General features: G+C 43.3%; 1 protein-coding gene across 5 annotated transcripts in view; it reads right to left on the bottom strand.

Moving 5' to 3' along the window:
* Positions 1–19,544, bottom strand: part of BMAL1 (basic helix-loop-helix ARNT like 1) — a 503,136-nt gene that overhangs the window by 267,771 nt on the left and 215,821 nt on the right. The gene's annotated exons all lie outside the window — the stretch shown is intronic.

Genomic DNA, 19,544 nt, shown 5'->3' with positions numbered 1-19,544 from the left:
CGTAGTTCTTTCCTTGACAGGCAATGAGACATGCTCTGAGCATACAAAAAGAATATACTGCTTTCTTGATACTAGAATTTCTTTAATTAATTTAGTACCTGGACCTCTCCATTTATTCATAAGCAATTCAGTCAGTATGTCAGGTAAGGGACCAGGATCCGAATGCTGACTCCGATATAGTACAATGAGTTGTTGAATCATATAAATCCCAGCTAACCTCTGTTCATCTGGGGTAAGATTCAAAAATGTGCGTACTACTGTCTCATCACTATATTTTCCGGGACTGTCCACCCAATGGACAGCTGCCCTTGCTAAATCTTGTTCATCCATAGAATCGAGAAAATGATAACCCCTTCGTTCTCGGAGTAGTTTGTCGGCGGTTTGGAACGAATGCTCGTTAGACCTTATGTTAATTATAGGTATTTGGAAATTCCTGTCATTATCTGGACATATTGGACGTATTGAGTCAGTATGACATCTAGTCTGATCCCTATTACAAGATCTTCCTCTACCTACATAGGCTATGGTGTCCGACTGTCCTGCAGGCAGTCCTGACCCTTCTTCCTCGCTTTGTTCGAACTCGTCTGTCTCTAATCTCTCCTCGTGTAGGCGTTCTATTTCTTTACGGATCTTTCGGCACATGGCTATTATACAATTTTGCTTATCGTGTCTCCCTTCTGATATATTCTGGCTCCATTTTGTAAGAATTTTCATTGCTTCCGGATCTACCCCCGGTCGGTCTTGATTTCTGATCACACAGTTTATGAGGAAACGTAACAGTTCCCCCTGTATCTCTACTTTCTGGTATTCCATAGCTCTGTTAATACATTCTGGATCTCGCCCTGTTTGAACAAAATGATATATTTTATCTAGATGCGCAGTCATTCCTGGTAGCTTCGCTAAATACCCTGCGGCTCGTCTGATACGTAATGATGCCAGGATCATTTCGTCCTCCTTACCGAGCACCGGGTCATATCTACAATCTATAAGAAGTTCCTTAAGCGTACGATCACTTACGAATTTGGGTGTACGTGAATGCGCTGACTCTTGAAAAATAAGTTTATTTATTCTAGGTGGCGTAGAAAAAATATTGGTAGCACCTCCCGTGGCCCCGTCTGGGGCGTCGGGTGTGAAAGGATTCGTCGAACGTGACACAGCAACTATAGGTGTGGACTCAGCTATAGAAGTACCTGTAGGAACAGATGCAGAAACAGATGTGCTTGCCGGAACTTGTGACTCGATTTGTTGCTGTAGGGATACGGGCACTGGATCTTGGCGTTGAACCTCCCTGGTATGCGGTCTATGTGGGGCGGAATTAGCATACTCGGGAGCTGCGTCATCTAAATATGAGGAAAGAAAAACATCTTCTGCGGTTCTAGGATGCCCCTTAGGATGTATCTTTATTGGGAACAATGGGGTTGGCAAGTCTTTTGGTGTTTCTGGAGTAGCCTTAGGTAATCCTTCGGCCAGAAGGGGATACATACCATTCATAAGGGCATTTCTTTGTCTGTCAACTTGTTCTGATTTCACTCGGATACCTTCCTCAATTAATAGATTCTCCCGAACTTTATTGGAATTTTCTTTACTCTTCTCTTCCTGTCTACGTGCCTTTTCTGTTCGTCTATGTGATTCTTTACGCCATAATTCAACGGCGTCTTTCTGTGACTGTCTGACTTTCCTTTTCCATAACTCTTCCTCGACTTTCATGATGCACTCTGCATCCCAGGTCCCCGCTGTGGGCCACCTCTGACTTTCTGGTAATCCCTTGGTATAGTCTACCCATAAGTCAAGAAATAATATAGCGTCTAAGCCATGTTTGTGATACATAAAGTGCCCTGGAGTGTCCCTAGGAGGAATAGGGACGGCTTCTTCGAGAACCCCTTTTCTGGTAGTGATCTGTCTTAATTTCGAAAAGAGCGGCATCTTGAGAACTGACCTTATACTTGATTTTGACCTGATACTTGAATTTGAACAGACTTAATACAATAAACACGATAATGAACAGTCATTCATACCACGATATTCAGAACATACTTAAACACTTTAAACATTAAACATTAAACCCTTAACTGAAACAACAATGATGATCGTCTGCATAACTAATCACCAAGCTTAAATCTCGACAATAACTAGACAATAACTAGACACTTCGGAATACTTCGGAATACTTGATATACTGCTAAACAGTACAGATACACTGCTAAAACAGTGCAGACCGGATTTGTGTACCCAAACCCGTCTTGACCGGCACAACCGATGTGCACGTCAGAAATGCCTCCCCAGCAATGGTACTCACCGGGTAGCTTCGGAAACGGAAGGCCTCAGTAACTTGAACTTGAACCGGACTGGACTCGACTCGACTCGACTCGTCGGACACTGGGCTTGACTTCGGACTGGTGGGTCTCTGTATACCTCGGATCTTGCTCTCTCAGCTAGGCTCTGGTCGGGATACTTCGCACTTCTCACCGCCTCGTCTGGGTGTTGATCGCAGTCTCAGTCGCCCCCGCTTGACCGGAGGGAGATACAGGAAATCCTGCTGGTACGCGTTATTGTCCGTCCAGCTGTGGCAGGAGACCGGGCCTGCAACGCACCGCCGGCGCGTGAGATGAGAAAGTGTCCCTGTTCGGGCGCCATCATGTGGTAAATAAAAATTCCTTTACCGGGACTGAATTTGATACAGGAACATAGTAAAATAGCTCAATAAAATGAGAGGCAGAATCCGTGGTATTAGAGGTTCGGAATGGGCTTTATTCCAATAATCGATTATAATCGGTTGCTCCCAATGTTCCGTCACCACGAAGGTTCAGGAAGTGAAGCACACCCTTTATTGACAAGAAGTAACTTTTATAGTACATACATTATAATGAAGTGAATACAGTAGGCGTAACAATTGATAAGGAAATTGACGTTTGGTCTGCGTAACCGAAAATGGGTGTAATAATGGGTAAAAAGGAACATGATTGGTTATGATGTCATACATAGGTGGATCTATAAGATAATACTTGGCCTAAATGCGCGCGCAGCAGTATGACGTGTAATTGACGTGTAACTAGGGGGTGAAGGGGACTTGACATTTAGCTCTACATGTGGAGACAAGAAGTCTGGGGGGTCAAGTCAACCTAATCCCAAATCATATCTAGCATCCTATGTTTAAAGAACTATGTTATCCATAAAAGAGGGACTCTCGGACAGAATCTATTCTATACTGACTGTGTGTGCGTGTACAAGCGTCTAGGTGTCTACACTAAACACGAGGGGGTAGGAACATTCCATGGTAACAGGGCTATGAATCACTTGCATGAAGACAGAGAAGTTGGGCCTTTTTGCTTGGTAACTGGAAGAATGTTTACCTAAACTACTAGGCAGGAATGCATCGGCTGAGGGGGAAGCAGATAATTCGAAGGTGAAATACAGTTCTTGGCAGAGAATAGGCTGATGTCAGGCTTCGTGAGCCGCGCAGAGAATGAGACAAAGTTCATGGTCACAGATGCAGGCTCAGACTGGAGCTTTCAGAGGCAGAAGGCAAGAAGAGTTTGATGACAGAATCAGGGCCTACTTGCCTGGACTGTAAAATGGCATAAGTGAACCATATAAGGCCGGTGGCTTTTCATACTTAGGAATGGAATATCCGGCCTATTCATGGCGGATCTGACAAAGGACATGTCGACGGTGGACGCACATGTATTTGCGTCTTCATAACTGGAACTGGAGGGAACATACATGTACTTGTAACATGCACATAGAACCGTTGGGGTCCAAGATAGGGGACATAACTGACCAGAAAAATCCATATTTCCACAGTTTAATTCACACCTTTCTGGGGACATGTAGTGCCACTTCACCAGGAATTTACAAGTAAATTAAATGTGCCGATTGGGCATAAGCCAATCTAACATGTTTAAAGGAGAGAGCACAAGCACTTTAACACTGGTTAGAAGGAGTAAGTGCACAGAGTACTAGTACCAGCAAATATATGGTCAGAAAAAGGTGGAGGGGAAAGGGAAATATTTTGAGGGCCACCCTGCAGAGAGGGCCAGGTCCAACACCATCAAAATAAATTGTGCTTCAAGGTCTTATCACTTGCATAAGAGGTTGCTAATATTAAAGAAGCTGTGGCTTAGGTCCCTTCATAAAGACACATTTAATTAATTTCCCTAAATTAAAACTTGTAATGCCATTTCTATCCAGATAAAGATTTCTCCAGCAACGTTTTTGTAACTCTGCCAGTGGAATCTCTGTTGCTGCAGTATGCTAAGACTGCATACCAACAAGGCAGCAATAAATTCATGCAAATAATACATTGAGTGCTAGAATCTTTGTGTAATCCTTGCTCGCAGTGTATTATTTGTATTGTAAAAAAGCACCTTGGTCTAACGCTTTTTATGAAGCTGCCACCCACTTCCATCATTGGCCCGGGCCACTGCCTGTATGTACTGTGTCTAAAGACTTTGGTGCTCTTATTTGCCTCTCCAGCTAGTTGTTCTTTTGGGAAAGTGGGCATCCAGGGCGTGTGTAAATGGGTGTTTCAATCCTCAGCATAGAACAGTGCCTAATATGTAAACCAAAATAGGTAAGATTTTCAGAATAACTGGTACGTTCCTGGGGCGCAACATCCTCAATGATTGTACATTTTCAAAGAAATATACAAGTCACAATAATCATATTCCTAAATTGTTATTACAAATGTTCCTAAGTGGCATGGGCATTTGAAGATAAGTGATTTTGATATGTGATTATCTGGTGACACTGGAGAGAAGTCAGGCGCAAGGAATATCTTTGGATCGCCATAATCTTTATGTAATGTGGAGTGATGGACTTGGGGTCTGACAGGCCCCAATATGCATGGGGATCAAACAATATAAAAAGAAAGGAGACACTTTGGTTGGTCAGAGAATAATATTGATCATGTATAGACTAGAATGATCAATGATAATCAGTGAAAAACTGAAGAATAAAATCAAGAAGGATTAGTGGTGTCATTTTGTAGCCCCAAAGAAGGGGCTCACAACCGTGAAACCCATGTTGGCTTTAGTGATTTTATTTTACCAATGTTTATAGACTGATGATCATTCTCAGAAGACCAGCATCTGGGCTACAAACGCGTGTGATATCAGAGCTTATTGGAATGTCTGTATGAGTGTTACATTTTGAATGCTAATCAAAGGAGGATACAATTATACATATTTTCCTAATAAATATTTAGATATATGGGGAGTGTGACTTGCATATTTCTTTGGAAATTTATAATCACTAAGGCTGTTGCTCCCCATGAATATTCATGTTGCGTTTTGAAAATATTAGTAGGGTTACAGACTAAGCGGGAGGTAGTAAGAGCAGGGCTATTCTCATCAAAACCCAGTGGGACAAGGATTTCCTAATTTAAAATAAGTGTTGGGACCTAATTCTTAACTTAGGAAGGGACTGACTGTCACAGTCAGGGCTGCCCACCTCAACCACACGCTCCCAGGATGAGCGTCAGCCACTGGCGTTAGCACCAGGCCTTCATGCAAGTTGTGTTACTAAGGAGGCAGGCCATGGATGGATGAATGCAATAAATCTGTCAGGCTGCTTTATGGTTTGCCAGTTGAAAACTAATGTTCCTTGGCTGACCTAGAAGACATTGTGTTCTTCTCTTACATTTAGTCTTTATTAAAAGTGTCAGTATGTTAGGGGCCAGCTGATGAATGACAGAGCCTCAAAAGTCAAGCTACAGACAAATGTCACTGCAGTGGCGGTAGTAACCGGCTGCAAATAAAGCACAGTTATATTCTGCTGGCAAACAATTTTTAAGGCTTCCAGTTACTTTATACATGAATGCTCCATTGTCTGAATAATGAGGGCGCAAAAAAAGGATCACACAGCCTGTGCTATATTGTGCTGTTTGTGGAAGCTCTTGATAAAGAGCTAGTAATGTTACCATTTTACTTCATAAAAAAAGTCTTTCTTTATACGCTTTGGCTAGTGAATAAAGGCGTGCTTACTGAAGAACATCCTTGAAAGTATCACAAGGCTAGCTTTAAAATGAGCACTGGCAATGTCAATAGATCTGGCTTATAACTGAAAGTTCCTCTTTAACACCTCAAGATATATGCATTCTGTCACACAACCTTGCACTTGTGCATCCATTCATCCATCCACTGACTCATTCTTGCCTTCATCCACTCACCCATCCACAATAAAACACACACACACCAACACAAGAAACATATGCAAGATAAAAGAATAAAAGAAAAAAGAAAAATGCTACCATATGAACTGGTGGGTATGTGACTGCAATTGAGAATCGGTAAAACATTATTCATAGTAGTGAGCAATTATCTTGAAATGGTATTGTGAAGAGTGATTAATTGCTGCACTGATCCAAGATGGTCCACATGCTGCTTGTAAATGTGGCGGTCACCTTGGAATGATTAAAAAATACTAGACTATGGGCAACACCTTTCAAGATCCTCCCCTGGTTTAAAAACAGGGGCCATGAGGGATGCAGTGCACTTCAGAATAAATGAGTAGTAAGCAAGTAACACATTACCATTGTCTAGGGAGCTACCAGGCACACAAAAAACATTTAAAAAATGTAAAAAAGAAGGAAACAAAAGATGGGTGCCTAAAAAAGAAGAAAATGCAAAACTAAAATGACTGGTGCACACTCCTTTGCAATAAGGTACAATCAGTTTCAGGCAGATGTGTACATGTGACCATGCAAAATGCTATCTCAAAGAGTACAAAAAGACCAGTGGCTAAAGAGGGATAGCTTATTGCTCCATGACATAAGCCAAAAGAACAAATAATGGACAGAATGCTGAACAAAGTCATACATTCACCCCATTACAGAGATCTGGGCTTTACCAGTTTAGACCCAGCCATATGCAAATCAGTCTTGACCCTGTTCTCCATTAGAATAGTCCAGCCCGAACTGCCAAGCCAGGTCCTCCCTGGACTGGAAACAAGCATCCTAGGACCGGTTTCAGGGTTTCACCCCTCATCAGCCAGGCTAGCTTGACTCCAGTGGCATGGAGAGCACGGGACCCATGTCTGGGTATACCCGTCCCACACGGGGTGACAAATGCAAAAAGAACAAATGATGGATGGACAGAATGCTGAACAATGTCATGCATTCACCCCAGTACAAAGATGCTATAAGCCGTCATGGGTGGAAACATTATGTGAAAGACACTCAAACAGACCAATGGCTGAAGAGGGCTGACCCAAAGTAATTTACGTAAATTTTAAGTCTGACCTGCATGACAGCTTTTTCTGTCTCGCCAAGCTACTGTTTCTCAAAACATTACTACAAAATACACATCTATAGAGGGAGGTTTCGTATGTGGACTTCATTTTTGGTCCTTTAAACTGTTATAATTCGATTCACCTTACCACAGCATCCTGCATGGGGTGATGGGTCAGCCCACCTTACCTACTGACTACCTTCACTTTGAGAGACTGGATAAAACCTTTGCACATTGCTCACAGATAGTGCCTTTCATTTCAGTGACAAATCTGATTCACAGTGTGCTTTATTTGATTTTTTTTTTATATGTACTTTAAATATCGGCTATTTATATTGCCTCCACATCAAGTGCCCAGTTTCATGGCGATATATTCTCTGTATCCTGTTTAAACTTGTTGATAAAAAATTAAAGCTGTCCGCAATTTGAGTGCTTGGTTAGGTGACAATTTATTCTTGTATCCTTCTCAAAAAATATTAAAATAAATGGTGAAACTGAAAGTTGTTATTGAATAAACATCACTCGTAAAGCGGCCACATCAGGGAATGTTTTTCATTTTACAATTATTGCAAGCTTATGACAGCCACATTAAGGTTACTATATGTTTTTTACCTCTAGTTTTGTAACATATGCTTGCAATAAAAAATAACTATTGCGCCAAGAGCAATGCATTAAATTACAAACATGTATAAAATAATACTTGGCAAATTAATATAAAACCCCTCATTAGATGCCACACAAGAGAGCAATGCATTAAATTACAAACATGTATAAAATAATACTTGGCAAATTAATATAAAACCCCTCATTAGATGCCACACAAGGATTATCAAAAATAAATATTCTACCCCCTGGGCTTATCAAAAGGTAGTGGGAGGCAACAAACACAAAACTTCCTTAAAGACCTACTGTATTTAACATATGTTTTTCACTGTAAATAAGTCAGCCCTTCTGCCTTGGTCATGCGTTTTTAGTAATAAACAAAAAAGACATAATGCACCCAACATATCATTTTTCAATTAAGCATTAAGGTACGTAGCCTTCATTACTGGCTTGTCACCATAACGCACACTAGCTTACTAAACTGAGCAGAAACCTTGTCAGCAGGCATATATACATTCAAATCTTCATAAAATCTGATTTTTCAAGTAGCATGCATACACGAGTTGCTGCTCGCAGAGAAGAAAGATTGGGATGCCTACATAGGCCTGAATAAATTGGTAAGCCAACATAGGCTTGTGACATATGGAAAATTTGTGCCTACAATAACACGAGAAATACAACATAAGGATAAAGAAAATTGTAACGTAGCGGGTTCACAAGTCTAATAAGAACCAATAGAGCGCACGCAGTTGGACATGACCAGCGTTATAGGATTGGATATTTAATTAAGTCCTGAAGAAGTCTCTTGTAAGGAGATGAAACGCGTTGGCTACTTGAAAAATCTGATTTTATGAAGATTTGAATGAAGGAGTTTCCTAAAAAAATATAAAGAATTTGTGTATGAATTTTGTGCAACCCATATCTTAAAAAGATGTATGTCACATGTATAGGGAAGTGCTGGTCACTATTGTGAAGCATCTGACATATGGCCTCACTGACTTGTCAACATAACCATTTCATGCCTACAGTATTGGGCATAAGTTTCTCAACAAGGCAGTGGAAGTACACATTGTCTGCCCAATCAAATGGTGGAGTTGAGGAAATCAACATATAGGAAGAGCTGAAGCTGCTCCAAAGTAGCATTTCTAAAGCTTTGGTGACTACATAAGGTATGGTGACAGCTGCACTGTCAAGCCAGCTCATAAATAAATGGGGAACTAGAGTTCGTTATGTAGGTAGATCATCAAGCTTGGTTTTGCTTTTTTTCTTGCATTCTGCAGCTTGTAGGTCTGCACCAGAACACCAGAAATACAAGAAAATCAGAACTTGGTGAGCTACTAACATCACACATAGATCAATGCGAGAGTTTACTATTACTATTCTGTTCTGTAAAAAATATCATGATGCGGTTTTCTATAACATGAACATAACCTGCATTTGTAACCCAGAAGGGTTTCTTGGCGCAGAATAACATATGTTTATTGTTACCCAATTCAATGGTACTCATTTTATCGACCATAGACGGATGAAAGGCTGAGTGGACCCACCGGGATTTGACCCATAAGGTCAAACACAGGCCCCTACAGAGGACAAATTAGTCCACTAAGCCACCAGACCTGGTTCTATGAAACTTTTGACTCCTACAAAGAAATAAGAGTCTAGGCTGGAACTTGGTAAAATACTATTTCGGAGGTCTTAATTTGACTTGTCTCGTTTCAGGAACAGTGCCTGCACCCTTGTCATTTACAGATACAGTATGGAATTTGGAGTTTGAGGTTTTCAATATAAACACAAAACTGCATGCACCCAACTAGACAGGAGTGTCCCCTCTCCCCTCTTCTCTTTGCCCTAGTGCTCGAGCCCCTGGCGGCATGGATAGGCAGAGACCCGGTCATACGTAGATTGAGGTGGGCCCCGTCATGGGAGGACCGCATATCACTATATGCGGATGATATCATGTTGTTCCTGGCCGCCCCCAAGAAGTCGCTGATAGCAGTGCTAGACATTCACAATTTTCGGGAGATTCTCTGGCTACTCCATTAACTGGAGCAAATCCCTACTATATGTACTGCACAGGGACTGCCCCGCAATTCCAATGGACTGCCCAATCCAGGTCACCACAGAGGGCTTTATATATTTGGGTATATACGTGACGTCTGACCTCCAGCTCCGCTATAACCGCAACTTAAGCCCGCCCTTACAACGATTGAAACGAGACACTGCAGCATGGATGGCACTTCCTCTCTCTTTATTAGGAAGAGCAGCACTCTTCAAGATGATGTCCCTGCCTCGCTTTTTGTACGTATTACAGAACTTCCCGGATCCGGTACCGGCTAGCTATTTCAAAGAAATCGAGGAAATGCAGAGAGGACTATTATGGGATGGTAAGCCTAGGATAGCACTACACAAACTCACACTTAACTGGTACGACGGAGGTATCAGTCTCCCCGACCTCAAAAAATACTATTGGGCGGCCCACCTAGCGGCAATTAACCACTGTACATACCGAAGAATAGATGACCCGGGTTATGCAATGGACCGATGGATGCTCCTGGGGGGGAACTACTACAGAGCCCTATATTCCAAACCAAAGCGTTTCCCCCTGACAGGACTGACGAAGCATTCAGTACATGTCTGGCACACCGCCACTAAGAGTCTGGGTTGGGAACGGAAGCTGACAGCAGCTACGCCTCTCTGGGACTCCGAGATCCTAGGAGATCTTTGGAAATCAAAGGGATTCGATAGGTGGGACCTTATCGGGATCATGACCGTTGGCGATTTATGGGTTAAGGGGGCAGTGGTATCATTTACTGACTTACAACAGCTGTATGAACTCTCAGACACAGAACACTTCCGATATCTACAGGTCCGCCATGCACTACAGACACACATACCCTCGGGCTCTTCTGTCCCAGAGTATACTCCTCTCGAAGACAGGCTGCTTGACGGCTACCTACCAGATAAAACGATATCTCTCACCTATAAAAAGCTAATCAATAACGTAGCCGGACCCTTACAGGATCTCAGGACGAAGTGGGAGAGGGACGGATTCGAGCTAGACGACGAGGAGTGGCAGGAGGCCCTATCCTCCCCAAGGGAAGTGGCCATATCGGCCAGGTTGAGACTCGTCCAGCTTAAAATTCTCCATAGAGTGTATGTCACTGGGCACTGTTTGGTTCGAATGGGGAGAGCTGAGGAGAGTGAGTGCAGGCGTAAGTGTGGATCTGAGAGAACACTCATGCACATAATATGGGAGTGTGATCTCATTCAGCGCTACTGGCGTCAAATTCACGCGGTGATGAGTGAAGTTCCGAAACTAGAAATGAGCCTTGAGGCGAAGAGATGCCTGTTGAACGTGTGGGAGCCTACAGACGTGGGAAGGATGGGCAGGATCTGGGTAACATTGGGACTGATGGTGGCGAAAAGGAATATAGCTAAACACTGGGGTGCCGCCCAGCCTCCTACACTAGCAGAATGGAAGAAAAACATGGACTGGTGCATGTTTAGAGAAAAGACTGTCTATGTTGCAAGGGGGTGCCCGAAGAAATGGTCGTTACTTTGGGAGGCCTGGAACACATGCCATGGAGATATCTGTAGTCCATCCCGTAGCATTGACCTAGATGACCAGGAAATATCTTGATTGGTCTATACCGAGCTCTGGGGATAAATGTATATTGCAGCCTTGATTCATGAATTGTAATTGTGCAAACTCCCCTATGTATATTGTACAAACAAGTCCTGAATATCTGTGCTGCTTGTTTGTTGTGTTCTTCATTTATAAAAAGAAATACAAAAAAAAAAAAAAACTGCATGCACCTAAATGCAAACAAAAAAGGCATGGCAATGCAGCTCGTTCAAACTTGTGAAAAATTGTCTCTCAAAGTGTAAAACTAGAGCCAAGCACATGGAACACATAAATATGTTCACAAAAGGTTGAAGCTATCATTTATTTGCTTAGACATTGGGCTTCTGGCAGACTAAGTGGCACAATTCTCTCACCTGAGATGGCGCAGCTGCACTCACAAATGGAGTTGCTTTCAGGCAGCTTGGTTAGCACTCGGGCACCAGGCTCGTCAAGAGTCAGCTCTTTGGATGAATCGGGTGTGCCGTCAGCTAGCTTATTTGCCTACTTCACTAACCCACCCATAACAACATGAGTCCAGTAACGAGACACTACAGATCTTCAACAGATTGCTTTCATCACCAATTCTGCTACCCGTGGAGGAAGCTGCTTCGTGCATGCCTGCTGTAAGGAGCCAAATGGTTGGTGGCATACTTTCCTAGTAGAGTCCTCGGGCACGGTAAGCAGGATGGGTGGGGCACACAAGAGGACATATGGCACAGGGAGCCAGGGAGGGAGGCTTAAAAGTACTGCTTGAACTGAAACTAGTCCATCACGTCCCAGCCAGTCCAACCAGAATCATCCAAATGGAGGCACTGGTTTGGAATCAAGCCACATAAATGTGACATCACAGATGGTGGATAAACAGGGTTGACTGTCATGTGACAGATTTAGTCTGCCTAGTGGGTTCACAACACTGTATGAAGGTGTGCGAGTTATAGAACATTTTGGTTCACGTGGAAATTATAACTTCAAGTTATAACTATAACTTTTAAATGTCTAAGGTTTGTGTAGTTTAAGTTGATTTTGGCTAGAAATTAGTCTCTCTCTCTCTGGATAGTTCCTAGGTTTAGGTGGAGAACAGCTCGTGTATAGAGCACCCTACAACAGTGACACTCTGAATCTGCTCACCATGAATGTCTGGTTTTCTAGCAACGTTTTTAACCATAGGATTAGCACAGTGCCATCCAACAGAGCAGGATCTGTGCTTGTTTTATTAAAACCCCCATGGGGTGGGTCAGCGGCCGGAGGGGGCACAGAATGGTATTTTTTTGATCCATCATTAAAACAAAAATGACAGGTGGCCTTAACAAGCGGCTTTCACACTAGTTAAGGAAAACAAAACTGAAATACAAAAAAGCCAAAGCTGAAGCCCTCTAAAAAAAATTCTATTAGAAACCAACAATAAAACATACTCATCTCTTTTGTCCTGTAACATGGTTGGCTGCAAATGGCCAGATGGGTACAGGTCCTGGCCACGTTACATGGCCCTGCACAGGCCCTGGCCATTTACATGGCAAGGCCCTTTGTCTGGCCTTGTAACATGTGGTAAATATCATTACCCTTCAGTTAGATAATTACCACATGAAGTAAATGCCTCTTATTACAACTTTCTAACTTGCAAACGAGGCATAACATGCGGAATCATTATTTAACACATCTAATTCTGCATTTTTTCTCTTTTTTATGAACATTTCCCCCCAACAAATCTCAGCAGGTGTGACTTGCCCAAATTTAGTGAGGGGAACTTTCCGAGAGTGATATCACGCAACTTGTTATTCGGATTCCTGTGCAAACATGCGTTTGCATAGAGATTGGAATTTAGCCCTCCATTTGTAATCAGGACCTTTAGGTGTTTTCAGGATCACCTAGAGATTTAGTCGAAAGACTCGGTGAACAGACATTGACAATTCTACAAGGGACCCTTTGAAAACTCCCATTCATCCTAGGGGTCCTAGTTGAGCTCACCCAGCCCCATTACGTGACCTTTTGTTTTCATTTTCGGGTCTGGGGACCATGCTGTGTGTTCTGTGATGGTGGACGCAAAATAAAATTTTCTCTTGCGACCAGCCAATCATTGCCTTTGAATCCCCAAGCCCAATTGTGGTGCAGACTGTCCTTGGACTAACGGTGCAGATTTCTCTCCCTTTAAAATGGGGGTTGAAATGGGAAATGTCACTACTTTGACCCTACCCCAACTCCCATATTCCAGCACAAAACCTGCAAAGTCTAAATCAAGTCGGATTAACTTTTTGGGAAAGTTTTGTGCTGATTTGTCTAATTGTGCCAAAGTTATCAAGAAATCAAGCAATTCCTTTTCAATTGAGACTCTGAACTAAACATAACTACACAGTGAATATCGCATACTATGTAATATATTATGTATATGTGAGTATATAATTATATTAATTTATTTAGGATCATAGATGTGGAGTTTAGGATAGCCGACCTATACCTACCTATATGTGCTTACCTTCAAGAGATAGTATCAGTCAATATTCTGGATATAATATTTTTGCAGGACAATATTTGAAACTTGATAATGCACCATACCCCGGGGCCAAGTAATTAATGAAGGGATGGACCCGGTGTGATTTGCATGTGCAACCACCTGGGAGAGTCTGCTATTTGGGGCACTTCTTACAAAATTATTTTTCGGGGCATTTAGAATGTCACAAATAGTGGGAACAAGATATGAACAGGGCTTTTAGATGGAAGATATCATGAGAAATGTTCAAGGGTTGGGCCTTCAGTTCAAGAGGATTAATAGAGATGAGAAGGGCAGAGGTAGTGTAGTATGCCTAAGAAGGTCGGGGGAGCATGGAGTGTGCCTGGCTCATTGGCTAGGTTAGTCTTTGACCATGCTGGGCATAGTGGAGTGGTCAGTATTTAGACATAAAACTGGAAAAAATGGGTTTTAGCCAGGCATATGCCGGGGGCAATGAGATGCTCCTGAAGCAAGTGGGGTGCAATGAGTCAGATTTCAGAAAGGTGCGGTGATGGAAGGGTAGTTAGGGGATTAGTGCCGGCAGGCTGAAAAACTTTGGGGGAGAAAGACGAATGATTGACTGTATGTAGGGATATGTGAAGACGGAGACACAGGGCTTTTAACCCTTTGGGTGCCAGGCCTTTTCCCCCTCCTGTGCCTGGCGTTTCCCTAGTGGGTGGGTGTCATGACGAGATAGTCTCGTCATGGGCACAGCACGACTGTGCTTCATGACGAGACCATCTCGTCATGGGCACAGAAGAGGCTAAAGCAGCCTCAATGGTTTGTCATTTTATCCCACCTGTGTGGAGAAAGAGAAAGATAAAAGGAAGGAAGTTTGGATATGTGAGTATTCCATTGTGAAGTGGGTTGGGATGAGGCCAGGAAGCAATTCTTTGATCAACAGCTGAGGTTGTATCAAGAAAAGGTGAAACTGCTGTTTAATTTAGGTGAGATGACACGGGTTCAGCTGATGCCTAGGCTACGGAAGCCGAGAGGGAAATAGCCCGGGACCTGGTGGAGTGGTTTTGCACCTTAGGGAGAACGACTTGGTTCAGTCCCCGGGGCTGGAGTTGATTAAGATGATGAAGAGAGACCTGGAAAGCCTATGAGGAAGGTGGGCAAGGATTTAGTTTGGATGGACATAGATGTTGCCCAGAAATGTTTGGAGAGGAGCTTGGAAGCTGGTAGAGATTAACAGAGCACGGAAAGAGATCAACAGGGAAATTTGAGAGTTTTGAAGGGCCAAAGGTATTAAGCTACTCAAACATAAGGAGATAGTTTATGAGTGCCTGGTGCTTTTCCAACATGATGGATTCCATCTCTCTATGCTTGGAAACAGGCTATATCTGGAGATGCTAATGGTGTTGGGTGGAGAGTGTGTGACTGTGTCTGTAAACGAGTGGGGGGGGCAGAAATAATACCTCAGAGGGGGTTTTTTCTAGTGGTGGGTTGAAGGGGCGAAGACTGAGAGATAGTTAAGCAGGAGAGAGTCAGGGGACAGAGAAATTATTGGAAGAGAGAGGAAGAAAGAGGAACAATGAGATGAGATATGGTCTGAGGGCGGAAGGCGATTCAAACAAGGAAATAAATTGTTAGAAAGGAGAAAATATGAGATTCTTAATGCATAGTGTTGTATTATTGTCATTGTTTAGGGGCGTGGAGAGGCTATTGTAGGGCATAGAGATGTTTTGGGTTGGGACTTGCTTCATAACACATTGTTAGAAAGTTGAATAGCGCATTTTATAGTGTGCAGCTTGGTTGAAAGAGGTAGAATTGTCCAGCTTGCTTCCAATAAATGATGTGGGCTGCCACAGAAACACGTCACATTGTCAAAAACACTGATAAATCACTTTTGTTTAATTTACTGAAGTGCGAGTCCACCACACACCCTGGTGCACGATTTGGGAGTAGACTGGACAGTTAGAAGGTATCAGAATAAGTTTTGTCACTTAGGGCAAGTGGTTTGAGGTGGCAAAGACGAAGAAATGTCTAAGTGAGAGAAAGGAGGAAGAGGAAGGACGGGAAGAGAGAGAAAGAAAGAGGAATCAATGAAGTGGGGCATGGCTCCAAGGTGGCGAAACGAATCAAAGAAATGGATTGTTGGGAAGGAGAACACATTAGATTCATAAGGCAGAACATTGGAGTTGTCATTATTTAGGGGAATGATGGAGGGAAATATTGATGGGGGAGTTGTTTAGCAGTGGGGTATGGGTTAGTAGCAAATGGTCAGAAAGTTGAGTAGGGAATTTTAGTACACGTTGCTATGCCGAATGAGGTAGAATTGTCAAACTTGCTCCCAACAAAAGCGACTTTTTGCACAAATGATAAAATGGAGTACTGTAATGACTGTCTCATGAGGCATTGTCATGCATAGGTTAAAGAGATGCAAACCAAAATATATGCAGACATTATACACCCATAAAACACTGATTAGTCTACTATGTAAGCAAGCAAAAAAAAACGTAAAGTTACAATAGCACTTAGGTTGCATGCTTTGAAGACATGGGACAGAGGGTCAAAAGAGAGATAATGATGAAGGTCTGAGGTTACACACACAAGCACTGCCTCCCGTCCATAAAGCAGTAGGGTCAAATCTTGGTGTATCTGGATCTTTCCACAGCATACTTGTGTAGTCTCACAATAACCCCTACTGAGAGTCCTATTGCACTAATGGATGAGATGAAGTCCAGTCAAAAACTACTTTCAACCCATTGCACCCTTTTCCATGATACTCACATGGCCAGGAGAAATGAATGTGAATAAAAGGGAATGTAGCGAGGCTCAATCAGTCCTAAATAATAGGCAAGAGGCATGGTCCCGCTACAGCAGTGGCACAGACTAATCAATAGTTTGAACAAACCTGTAGCGTAGGCACATTCGCAGAGAATGACCACAGGTTGACTTGCTGCCGGTATGGAATGAGTACACCCGTATAGGGTAGAAGCTCCTTTCTACATATTTGAAATGGACTAGTTAGATGGAAGCCACTTAAGAGGTGTTCATTTACCACAAGGGGGTACTCTGCGTGCATCTGGTAAGCATTGTACCAGACATTTTGCAAAGTTGTGAGCTCAGGTCAATGTCTTTAATCTTGTTTGTGTGTCCACATGTGTGCCCAGAACACTCAAGAGTGGTTCAACCTGTATTCGGTCTTGGCCAGAAACTCCACAGGTTCATTAGTGGCAACGCTACATCCCAAACTATGTCTGATAAGGCATGCTGCTTCTGACAAAATGTTTGTAAGGACAGCATTCCTTCTCAAATAGTTTGGGTAAACCACTCTGGTACATCCCCGACTACTCTATTGCCTTCTCACCCATTTTATATGGAATCCATGAGACACCGCATATTCTCAACGAATACTTATGTATGAACATGTATGCAATGCTAGCTGTATACACTGCATAACAATGCGTTTTAGCCCATGTCCCTCCTGGGAAGGCCAGCCCTATTTAAAATGCTTGCACTCCCTAGAGTTTTATACGTACTCCAAAACTGTCCATTCCCACTTGCTGACACTTATTTTACTACCATTGAAGAAGAGATCCGCACTCTATTATGGGATGGGAAGGCGCCTCGCATCGCCCTCAAGAAGCTGACAAAGGGGTGGTACGATGGGGGGATTGCCCTTCCAGACTTGCGTCTATATTATTGGGCCTCACAACTAGTAGCAACTAACCATTGGATTCATGGCTCCCCGTCGAATCCGGCCTTTCACCTAGGACGCTACCAAACTGGGCAAGAGGGTTATCGAGGCGCCCTCTATAGCAAGGTCCGAAGGGGCCGTTACTTAGGGCCTATGTCACAAACTGTGGTCATTTGGCATCAGGCCACCAAGTGCCTGGGATGGGCGGATAAACTCACAAAAGCTACACCGTTTTCCTCACAGCGGCTGGGATTACTCTGCCACCACACAGGGTTAGATAAATGGGACACCATTGGTATAACTAACATAGGAGGCCTAACATACATGGGGAAACTTCTCACCTTCAAAGAACTGCAAACCAAACATACTCTCGCACCAGGCGAAGTCTATAGATATTTGCAGATCAGACATGCACTTCTCCCCAATATTCCAGACATACCCTCCTTACCGGATTCCTCCCCTCTGGAGGATCGCCTGCTTTCAGAACCGCTCTTGACGATGGCTGTCTCCTGCACATATTGTAAACTCTGTAACAAATTACCTGACTCCTTTCAGACTCTTCAGGACCGCTGGCAGACAGACATCGGGCCCATAGACAAACACGACTGGCAGACTGCATTAATGTCCCCCAGTGAAACGGCAATAAATCATCGTTTTCGCCTCATGCAACTAAAAATCCTACACAGGTCCTATCTCTCCGGGGTGCTCCTGGCCAAAATAGGCAACCGTGCTGACGCACTATGCCTTAGATGATGTGGCCAAGACAGCACATTTTATCATATTCTGTGGGACTGCCCCGAGATACGTCCTCTGTGGAACAATGCAACAAATTAAATGAGGGACACATTAGGTAAGCAGCTCCAACTGTCACCACGGTTGGGAATTTTGAATATATGGGAAGCCACCGACCTGGCGGAAATCGAGCAACAATGGGTGGCATTGGGGTACCTACCAGTGAAAAGGGCTATAGCAATGCTTTGGGGATCCAATAAACGGTCTTTGACGATCGGATGGGTGGCGGAGATGGATAGATGCATTATAGCAGAGAAGGAGGTCTACAAACTGCGGGGTGCCCCAAGAAATGGGACAGAAAATGGGGGGGGTGGAACGCCTTTAGGGGGATATCTGTACGTCACCAACAGAGGATATGGCGATGCGGAGAAGGCTGGAACAGTAAACTCCCAGCCGCTTAATTTATGTAGTTTGTGAATATTGATGCATTGTATTTCACTGAACTTGGAATGTAATATGATATTGCAATGATGACTCTGTGCTTTCACTTTTAATAAAATTGTTACAAGAAAAAAAAACAATGCATTTTAACATGCATTTGTAATTTTTAAAACTTAATAAAAACACCCAGGTAATATTGGGTCCAATTTGACACTTATGTGGTAACGACCGTGTTGTAACAACATGCGGGGTGACAGGCTGCGGAAAAAAAGAGGCATATTCGGCCACGGTAAACAACGTTCACCGCGAAACCATCACCCCGCATGTTGATACAACGCGGTCGTTACCACGACCGCGTTGTAACAAGGCATACCAATACCCCACAAGTCGTAACAAATACTTGGGCAGGTAGGGGGAAAATGTTGGATTTATAATCCAACACCTTCTCTACTTCCGCACAGACTGGAGTTGGAATAGTAAATTATACTATTCCAACATCGAGCGCCCACTCCGCAAGTCGTTATGACTTGCGGGGTAATGGTATGCGTTGTTACAACGTGGTCGCGGTTCCCTGAAGGTAGGACTAACTGTCCATAAAGCACAGACCACAAGGCCCACAGTACACTGGGGAAAGGGGTGTGTGTCAAAAAACAGGACTCTCGCATTTTAGACAGTTTGCGTCTCCACTGTTTCAGTTTCACAAACACCTGTAAATTATATGGGATGGCCAAAGCATAATGGCAGGCCCGCACAGAAGGCATTTAAACAAGGTCCTGCAGGATAGAG

Source organism: Triturus cristatus, chromosome 3_2, assembly GCF_964204655.1.
Source record: "Triturus cristatus chromosome 3_2, aTriCri1.1, whole genome shotgun sequence".
In the NCBI taxonomy this organism is placed as follows: Eukaryota; Metazoa; Chordata; class Amphibia; order Caudata; family Salamandridae; genus Triturus; species Triturus cristatus.
Note: the sequence above shows the minus strand (reverse complement) of the source record. Positions and strands in the feature narration are given on the sequence as shown.